The sequence below is a fragment of the Notamacropus eugenii genome, chromosome 2 (genome assembly GCF_028372415.1).
Source record: "Notamacropus eugenii isolate mMacEug1 chromosome 2, mMacEug1.pri_v2, whole genome shotgun sequence".
NCBI lineage: Eukaryota > Metazoa > Chordata > Mammalia > Diprotodontia > Macropodidae > Notamacropus > Notamacropus eugenii.
Window position 1 is genome coordinate 170,476,255 of NC_092873.1, and position 9,111 is coordinate 170,485,365.

Sequence of the window (9,111 nt, forward strand, 5' to 3'; positions counted from 1 at the left end):
GAGAATAATACATTATGATCAGGTAGGATTTATACCAGGAATACAGGGCTGGTTCATAATAGGAAAACTATTAGCATTATTGATCACATCAACAACAAAAATAACAGAAGCCATATGATTAACTCAACAGATGCAGAAAAAAGCTTTTGACAAAATACCATACCCATTTCTATTGAAAACACTGGACAACATAGAAATAAATTGAACTTCCCTGAAATAGTGAGCAGTATCTACCTAAAACCTTCAGCAAGCATTATATGCAATGGGGATAAGCTAGATGCATTTCCAGTATGATCAGAAGGGAAACAAGGATGTTCATTATCACCACTATTATTCAATATGGTACTAGAAATGTTAGCTGTAGCAATAAGAGAAGAAAAAGAAATTGAAGGAATTAGAACAGTCAAAAAAGAAACGGAGTTATCACTCTTTGCAAATGATATAATGATATACTTAGAGAATCCCAGAGAATCAAGTAAAAAACTACTTGAAATAATAAACAACTTTGGCAGTTGCAGGTTACAAAATAAGCCCACACAAATCTTCTGTATTCTTATATATTGCTAATAAATCCCAACAACAAGAGATGGAAAGAGAAATCCCTTTTAAAGCTATTGTAGACACTATAAAATGTTTGAGAGTCTACCTGCCAAAACAAACCTAGAGGCTATATGAACACAAGTACGAAACACATTTCACACAAATAAAGTCAGATCTAAGTAAGTAAAAAACATCAGTTGTTCATGCCTGGGCTGAGCCAATATAATAAAATGACAATTCTACCTAAATTAATTTACTTATTCAATGCCATATCAATCAAACTATCAAACAATTATTTTGTAAAGCTAGAAAAAATAATATCAAGATTCATCTGGAAGAACAAAAGATCCAGTATATCAAGGAAACAAATGAAAATAAATGCTAGTAAATGTGGCCTAGCTCTACCAGATCTCAAATTGTATTATAAAGCAGCAATTATTAAAACCACTTGTTATGTGCCAAGAGACAGAAGGGTAGAGCAGTGGAATAGGTTAGGTACTCAAGCCATAGTAGTCAATAAATACAGCAATCTACTGTTTGATAAACCCAAGAAACCCAGCTTCTGAGATAAGAACTCACTGAGAAAAATTGCTGGGAGAACTGGATAACAGTGTGGCAGAAACTAAGCATAGACCAATACCTGACACCATACACAAGAATAAAGTCCAAATGGGTACATGATCTAGATATAAAGATTGATACTATAAACAAATTAGTGGAACATGGAATAGTGTATTTATCAGATTTATGGAGAAGGGAAGAATTTTTGACAAAACAAGAGAGAGAAAACGTTATGAGGTACAAAATGGATAATTTTGATTACATTAAATAGAAAAGTTTTTGCTCAAAGAAACCCAATGCAACTAAGATCAGGAGGGAAGCAGAAAACTGGGAGAGAATTTTTGCAAATAGTATCTGATAAAGGCCTCATTTCTAAAAGATATATAGAACTGAGTCAAATTTATAAAAATATAAGTCATTCCCCAACTGATAAATGGTCACTGGATATGAACAAGCAGTTTTCAGAGAAAGAAATTAAAGCTATCTAAAATCATATGAAAAAGTGCTCTAAATCACTATTGATTAGAGAGATGCAAATCAAAACAACTCTGAGGTACCACATCACTCCTATCAGATTACCTAACATGATGATGACAAATGTTGGAGCAGATGTGGGAGAGTTGGAACACTAATTCATTGTTAGTGGAGCTGTGAGCTGAACTGACCATTCTGGAGAGCAATTTGGAACTATGCCCAAAAGGCTACAAAAATGTGCATACCCTTTGACCCAGCAATACCGCTTCTAGGACTATATCCCCAAGAGATCACGAAAATGGAAAAGGGTCTCACATGTACAAAAATATTTATAGCAGCTCTCTTTATGTTGGCCATAAACTAAGAATCAAGGGGATGCCCATCAACTGGATAACAACTGAATAAATTGTGGTATATGACTGTAATGGAATATTATTGTGTTATAAGAAATGATGAACAGAAAGACTTCAGAGAGGCCTGGAAAGACTTACATTAACTGATGCTGAGCGAAAGGAGCTGAACCAGAAGAACTTTGTATACAGCAACAACCACAGCGTACGAAGGTTTTTCTAGTAGACTTATTACTTCATTGCAATAGAAGGACTTAAAAAATTCCCAATGGTCTCTTAAGGCAATGCCTTCCACATCCAGAGAAAGAACTATGGAATTCAATTGCAGAATGTGGCAGATCATTTTCTTTTGTATTACCTTTTGGTTGGTTTTAGGACTCTCCATTCATTTTAATTCTCCTATGCAACATGACTAAAGTGAAAATGTGTTTAATAGGAATGTATGTGTAGAACTTATATAAAACTGTATGCCATCTTAGGGAGGGAGAGGGAGAAAGCTAAGTTATAAGGAAGTGATTGTAGAACACTGAAAACAAATAAAATAAACAAAGTATAAAAAATTATCAAGGAAAGCACTCCTGTTGTTCAAGAATCAGAAGGTAAAATAGGAATTGAAAGAATCCACTGATCATCTCTGGAAAGAGATCCTAAATAGAAAACTCATAGGAATATTGTAGTCAAATTTTGGAGCTCCCAGGTCAAAGAGAAATTATTATAAGCAGCAAGAAAGAAACAATTTGAGTATTGTGGAAATACAATCAGGATAACACAAGATTTAGCAGTTTCTCCATTAAGGGAATGGAGGGCTTCGATTATGATATTCCAGAGGTCAAAGAAGTTAAAATTAAAACCAAGAATCACTTACCATCAAAATTCAGTATAATTTTTCAGGAAATATATGGATATTCAATGAAATAGAGGACTTTCAAGCATTCTTGATGAGAAGATTAAATTTGAACAGAAAATTTGACTTTCAAATACAAGAATCAAGAGAAGCATGGAAAGGAAAACAGGAAAGAGAAATCATGAGATTTATTAAAATAGAACTCTTTACATCCCTACATGGAAAAATGATATTTGTAATTCTTGAGACCTTTCTTACTATTAGGATAGTGGGAGGGGATAGATAGATAGATAGATAGATAGATAGATAGATAGATAGATAGATAGATAGATAAATGGCACAGTGTGAGTTCAATATGAAGAGATAGTATGTAAAAAAATCAATTTAAGCAGGGGAGAGAGGAACATATTGGGAGAAGGAGAAAGTGAAAGATAAAAATAGGTTAAATTATCTCACATAAAACAGGAAAGAAAAAAGTCTCATAATGGAGGAGAGGAAGGGGTTGGTGAGAAGGAATGAATGAACTTTACTCTCATAGGATTTGTCTTAAGGAGGGAATAACACACACTCAATTGGATATCTTACCCTACAGGAAAGTAGGGGTGAAGGGGATTAGAGGAGGGAATGATAAAAGGAAAGACAGATTGGATGAGGGGGTAGTCAGAAGCAAACACTTTAGAAAAGCAACCGGGTCAAATGAGAAAAAAAGGATAATTGGATGGGATAGGATGGAGGAAAATATATTTAGTCTTTCACAACATGACTATTATGGAGGTGTTTTGCATAACTACACACGTATAGCCTATACTGAATTGCTTTTATTCTCAGTGGGGGTGGATGGCGAGGGAAAAAGGGAGAGAATTCGTAACTCAAAAGTTTTAAAAACAAATGTTAAGAAATTGTTTTTACATGCAACTGGGAAACACAATACATAGGCAATGGGGTATAGAAAACTACCTTGCCCTTCAAGAAAGTAAAGGGGAAGGGGATAAAGGGGGGATGATAAAAGGGAGGACAGACTGGGGGATGGGGTAACCTGAATTCATGTCATCTTGGGATGAAGGGAGGGAAAAGAAGGGTAGAAAATTTGGAATTTAAAATCTTGTGGAAATAAATGTCAAAAACAAAAAATAAATAATTTAAATCTTAGAAGTCCATAAGTATTTTTGTTTGTTGTCTTTCATCTTAATCTCTTTAGAAACATGGTAGATCTTCACAACCAACATCAAGACAATTACCCAGATAAAAGAAAAAATAATTACCCACTTGAGAACCAAAATATTTCTTTGACTCCTTTTCCTCACAAAGATGTAATTCAATGCTCTCAACAACTATGTAAATAGAATAAAATGCTAGCAAGTCCATAAAGTTGGAAAGATTTATACTGATTAGCTTAGTAATAGACTATGTGTCTTAGGACCAATCTAACTAAGGTGAGAGAGGCTTATCTCCACGTTGAGATGAATTTTTTAGCTACAGAAACTCTCAAAGGGCATCTACTAATTGTAAGTGCCTTGTGATTTTACCAAATTCTACTTTCTCATGAGGATGAGGAAGAGACCTTTCCTCATCCCTTCAGTGTCATCCCATTGAAGGTTACCTTTTGTCTAGTCTGCATTTATCTTATAGTTTCTGATACACGCACACACACGTGTACATATACACATGTAAATACATATACACTTATATATGTACATATATAAAATAAATTGAAAAGATTACTTTTATAATATTGATTTTGTTTTTGCTTTGATTTTTGTTTACATCATCAGTGCTTATAAATCCCTGGCTTATGGTATTGGCTTATTAAATAAATAAATAAAAGCATTTTGATTGCATGATTTGTTAATTGATGTAGAGAATATCCATGCCTATAAAAACATGAATCTGTGCATTAAGTAAAAGTAAACTGAAATCTTTGGATTATTTTGACTTTATTGTCATTAGCCAAAAGAGAGAAACAATTATCTATACAAATACATCTAAAGCAATAACTAAATAAATTGAACATATAAACTCCTTGAGGGTGAAGATTATTTCATTCTTTGTACTTGTCAGCATAGTGTCTGAATCATAGTAGATGCTGTATAAATGTATTTTTTTTGATAGATTGATTGGTTCATCTGTCAATGCAATGAAATGTTGTGGTCTTATAAGAAATGATGAATATTGAGAATTATGAGTCAGGAGATGGAAATTGGCCTCAGAGAGAGGAAGGACTGAGTTCAAGTCTAACTTCTAATTCATATTGATTAGGTGACCTCAGACAAGGTACTTATCCTCTCAGTAGGTAATGCAATTTATTAGATTATTTTTTACAAAAAAGTTGCTGACCTGAATTTGTAGTGGAACTTTCCTTTCCCAGGAGTTCTTTATATTAATGAAATTGCAGGTTTAATCTTTATCCCTTAAGACTGACATGAACTTATGCAGAGGGAAGGGGTTGAACCAGGCAAACCATATATGTGGAAATTATAATATTAATGGAAAGAATAAATTGAACAAAGGTACTCATAATGTTTAATCTTTATCCCAAAGAACAGATAAGAAAGTGACCTTCCCACTCTTTTTTGCAGAGCTGGGAAACTATAGGGGTAGAACATTACAACATACTTTCAGATTCAGCAGATGTGGTGGTGAGTTTGGCTAAGTGACTTCTCTCCTCTTTTATTTTTTTTTTAGCTTTTTTTTTTTTTTTTACAAGGGATAGTCCTATGGAAAGGGGAAAAGGGAGATGTTTTTGGAAATAAAAATGATGTCAAAATTGAACATATCAATACAAATTAAAAGTTAATGTGCCTCTAAATCCCAACCACTTCCTTAGCAAGACTTTGGGGTGCTTTGATTCTGTGTTCACAAGAAACTGGATTCATCCTAGGAAGATAACCTGACCCCAAAGAACAAGGTCAGATTTTCTTCATGGCAAGTTGGCTCCACCCTAGAGAAACCTTAGGGAAATTCTTAAACAAAGTTTATCAATGCTCTTGTCAATAGTTTACTAAAAATACATGCCAGAGTTTCCTTTATAAAATTGATACTTGGTATTGGATGTAAGTAATCAGTATCTGCTCATTTTCCCTACTGAAAAAACATGCTTCTGACCCAAATGGCTCATAGACACATAGACACAAATATAGCCCATTACACTTATTACATGTTATACATTTTTCCCTCCCCACAATCAAAATTAGTAAATGCCCTTTATTGGATTACTGAATAGGTATTCATTTAAGCTTTGGATCTCCACTACCCAGGTGACTCAAAAGGTCCTGGACAATTAGGCATGACTTTGAATTTCTTTAGTCATTCATTCAGCTATAGATTACTCCAGGAAATTGCCATCTTCTCTTTCTACCAGGAAGCTGTTATGTTGATTCAAACTTCAGAATTCTATGATCTTGACCCAAAAAATGAAGCATTTGACCTATGTGCTTGGGAAGAAAAAATAGGACACTGAAATCCTCCAGAGACTTAAAGTCCTGTCTCAGGATTTTCTAAGCAAACACACACTAATTGTGATTTTTCTGTACTTCTTAAGCAAGCCACTATTCATGCTCTCATGAATCAGTCAGGCATAGTGAAAAAATACTCTTCCTCTTCCTAAAACCAGAAAGGAGCGAAAGCAGTGGACTCAGTAAATTCTGAAGGAGAAAGGCCCCAGTGAAAATTTGGTGAACAATTACTGTGATTCTTTTTCTTTCCTTTCTTTTTTTTATTAATTTATGTAAATTTTAACATTCATTTTCACAAAATGTTGCGTTCCAAATTTTCTCCCCATTTCTCCCCTCCCCCCAACACAAAACACCGAGCATTCTAATTGCCCCTATCACCAATCTTCCCTCTCGTCTATCATCCCTCCCTTCCCTTGTCCTCATCTTCTCTTTTGTCCTGTAGGACCAGATAACTTTCTATACCCCTTTACCTGTATTTCTTATTTCCTAGTAGCAAGAACAGTACTCGACAGTTGTTGCTAAAACTTTGAGTTCCAACTTCTCTTCATCCCTTCCTCCACACCCATTCCTTTTGGAAGGCAAGCAATTCAATATAGGCCATATCTGTGTAGTTTTGCAAATGGCTTCCATAATAGTCATGTTATGTAAGGCTAAATATATTTCCCTCCATCCTATCCTGCCCCCCATTGCCTCTGTTCTCTCTTTGGATCCTGTCCCTCCCCAAGAGTGTTGACTTGTAATTGCTTCCTCCTCCCCATGCCTTCCCTTCCATCATCCTCCCCACCCTGCTTATCCCCTTATCCCCCACTTTCCTGTATTGTAAGATAGGTTTTCATACCAAAATGAGTGTGCATTTTATTCCTTCCTTTAGTGGAATGTGATGAGAGTAAATTTCATGTTTTTCTCTCACCTCCCTTCTTTTTCCCTCCACTAAAAAGTCTTTTGCTTGCCTCTTTTATGAGAGATAATTTGCCCCATTTCATTTCTCCCTTTCTCCTCCCTATATATTTCTCTCTCACTGCTTAATTTCATTTTTTTTAAGATATGATCCCATCCTATTCAATTCACTTTACGCTCTCTGTCTCTGTGTGTGTGTATGTGTGTGTGTGTGTAATCCCACCCACTACCCAGATACTGAAAAGTTTCAAGAGTTACAAATATTGTCTTTCCATGTAGGAATGTAAACAGTTCAACTTTAGTAAGTCCCTTATGACTTCTCTTTGCTGTTTACCTTTTCATGTTTCTCTTCATTCTTGTGTTTGAAAGTCAAATTTTCTTTTCAGCTCTGGTCTTTTCATCAAGAATGCTTGAAAGTCCCCAATTTCATTGAAAGACCATTTTTTCCCCTGAAGTATTATACTCAGTTTTGCTGGGTAGGTGATTCTTGGTTTTAGTCCTAGTTCCTTTGACTTCTGGAATATCCTATTCCACGCCCTTCGATCCCTTAATGTAGAAGCTGCTAGATCTTGTGTTAACCTGATTGTATTTCCACAGTACTTGAATTGTTTCTTTCTAGCTGCTTGCAATATTTTCTCCTTGACCTGGTAACTCTGGAATTTGGCCACAATGTTCCTAGGAGTTTCTCTTTTTGGATCTCTTTCAGGTGGTGATCTGTGGATTCCTTGGATACTTATTTTTTCCTCTGGTTTCTAGAATCTCAGGGCAGTTGTCCTTGATAATTTCATGAAAGATGATGTCTAGGCTCTTTTTTTGATCATGGCTTTCAGGTAGTCCCATAATTTTTAAATTGTCTCTCCTAGATCTATTTTCCAGGTCAGTTGTTTTTCCAAGGAGATATTTCACATTATCTTCCATTTTTTCATTCTTTTGGTTTTGTTTTGTGATTTCTTGGTTTCTCATAAAGTCATTAGCCTCCATCTGTTCCATTCTAATTTTGAAAGTACTATTTTCTTCTGTGAGCTTTTGAATCTCCTTTTCCATTTGGCTAATTCTGCTTTTGAAAGCATTGTTCTCCTCATTGGCTTTTTGAACCTCTTTTGCCAATTGAGTTAGCCTATTTTTCAAGGTGTTCTTTTTTTCAAACTTTTTTTTGGGTCTCCTTTAGCAAGGTGTTGACCTGCTTCTCATACTTTTCTTTCATCTCTCTCATTTCTCTTCCCAATTTTTCCTCCACCCCTCTTACTTGATTTTCAAAATCCTTTTTGAGCTCTTCCATGGCCTGAGCCCATGGTATATTTATTTTGGATGTTTGGGATACAGAAGCCTTGACTTCTGTGTCTTTGCCTGATGGTAAGCATTGTTCTTCCTCATCAGAAAGGAAGGGAGGAATTATCTGTTCACCAAGAAAGTAACCTTCTATAGTCTTATTTTTTTCCCTTTTCTGGGCATTTTCCCAGCCAGTGACTTGCCTTCTGAGTTTACTTTCCACCCCCACCATGCCTCCAGATCTTCCTAGCCAGCACTTGGGGTCTGAGATTCAAATGCTGCTTCCCAGCCTCAGGGCTTTGGGTGGGGGTGGGGCTGCTATTCAGTGTGAGATTGAGTTCAGGTGTTTAGGTGGGGGCAGGGCCGCCTCATGGGGCTCAGTTCCCTCAGGGGTTTATGCAGAGACCTTCCACAATGGATCTGGACTCCTGCCTGCTTGGGGAGCCCCTGTCAGCTGCTGACCCCGCTGCTGCCTCCCGAGGGTGCCTGAGCCACGGGGACACCCCACTCCCCTCTTGACCAGCCAAAGAGATCCTCTCACTGACCCTTGTCACCTGTCGGTGGAGGGACCTGTGGGTGGAGATTGGGTCCCTGAAGGATGCTCAGATCTGCTCCTCTCCAATTACTGTGATTCTTACAGATCATCAAATGGATACCATCTTCTGAATTTGGGTCTCCTGGTGTAGGGGACCAGAACAAAAACCAAACAGGTAAGAAAAGGAGA